Raw genomic sequence first — 1578 nt, 5'->3', positions numbered from 1 at the left:
TATCAGAGACAGTACTCTGCTGTTAGAAGTAATCTGATTACTGTGAGGGATACACTTTGGAATCACTCATGCCATGTGTGGAGGCTGAAGCTGCAGCAGGAAGATCTGAATGTCTGAATGTCTGAATGTCGAACCTGATTTCTGAGTGAAGTCGAAAGCAGTCGAAGTGAGGAAGTGTGGTTCCTGTCAGTCACAGTCTTTACGGCTTTGAAGAGTGTGAAGTGTGTGTGTGTCCTTATAAGGCAATGCAGAGGATGTGTGTGTCTCTGAGATGACACACACACACACAGTGTGTCTGAGCCTGTACACACACTTCTGCAGCGAGAGCTTCTTATCGACTCGCTGCTTTACAGAAAACAGAGTTTAAACCGCAGAGCGCCTTCTGCACAGGCCACGCCCACTTCCTGTCACTGACTTCCTGTTCACAGCATCACACACACACTTCCTCCACCCTGTCGCTCTGCTCATCACCAGCAACAGCAGCAGCACTTTCACACAAACTAGAAGACAAACTAGCAAATGGACTCATTGTCCATGTGTCCCTGGACGGAGGCCCAGTGAAGGTCTCCTGACCAGCGAGGCACGGAGGAGGCAGCATGATGCCAGGGGCTGCACGAGATATTTATAGAAGCACCGTGAATGTCTGAAACACCCACAAACAGGCGCACAGTTAACACAGAGACACGTGGCGACCTGTTCCTCTGCTGACCTGAAGCTTCAGCTGCTCCCTGACCTGCACTTGTTCAGCCTTCAGCCTTTACATACCAGTGATCCACCAACGTCTGCTGGCAACACCTGGCTGTTTGTTCCCTTCACAGGAGCCGAGGCGTGTCCACGTCCTGGCTGTGAGGAGGCGTGCTGCCCCCTGCTGGACTCATGAAGCCTCCACATGTGGATCAGACCCACCACACACTCACCCTGTCGTCTGGCTCTTCTGTAGAAACTTCATCTGCTGAGAACAAGCTGATAGAAATCAAAATGTCCATCCATCCATCGTCTCTACACCCTAACCCTCACTAGGTGCTGCTGCTCCACCCTCTGGAGCTCCTTCCATCTCCGTCACTGCTCTGACCTCCACACATCCAGGTCCCTCTGAAAAACTCACCTGGTCAAGGTGGCTTTCACGTTTGATTCTTCTACACCTGCTTTTTGTCTGCTTGGCTTTGTTCCTGTTTTCATGGTGTACCCTGTAAAGCGACTTTGAGGCGCTGCACATCATAAATGTAGAACTAAGTGGTGAGATGAGCAGATCTTTAGAAAACAGGGCTGCGTTTGAAGGGACAGTCTCACCAGAACAGTTCTGAAGATTCAGAGAAGCTGCTGCATGAACAGAACTTTTCTTTCCTCCACAAAACAGAGAAGCTCTTTAAAAAGCTGAAAAGTGGAGCAAAAGCTGAAGACGGTGAGTCGATCACATCAGACAGCAGCTCAGCGCTCGTTTCTTCAGCTCAGTTCTGTGAAGCAGTTCAGAGATCTGACGCTGTGGAAGATGCTCCAGGAACTCCTTCATACCGACCTAAACACACTGAAAACACCACCCGTTAGAAAGCTGGTCCTGCTGCATCTCACTGGTTCCTC

Source organism: Stegastes partitus, unplaced genomic scaffold, assembly GCF_000690725.1.
Source record: "Stegastes partitus isolate 25-593 unplaced genomic scaffold, Stegastes_partitus-1.0.2 Scaffold1526, whole genome shotgun sequence".
NCBI classification, from domain to species: domain Eukaryota; kingdom Metazoa; phylum Chordata; class Actinopteri; family Pomacentridae; genus Stegastes; species Stegastes partitus.
This window is presented reverse-complemented; position numbering follows the sequence as displayed.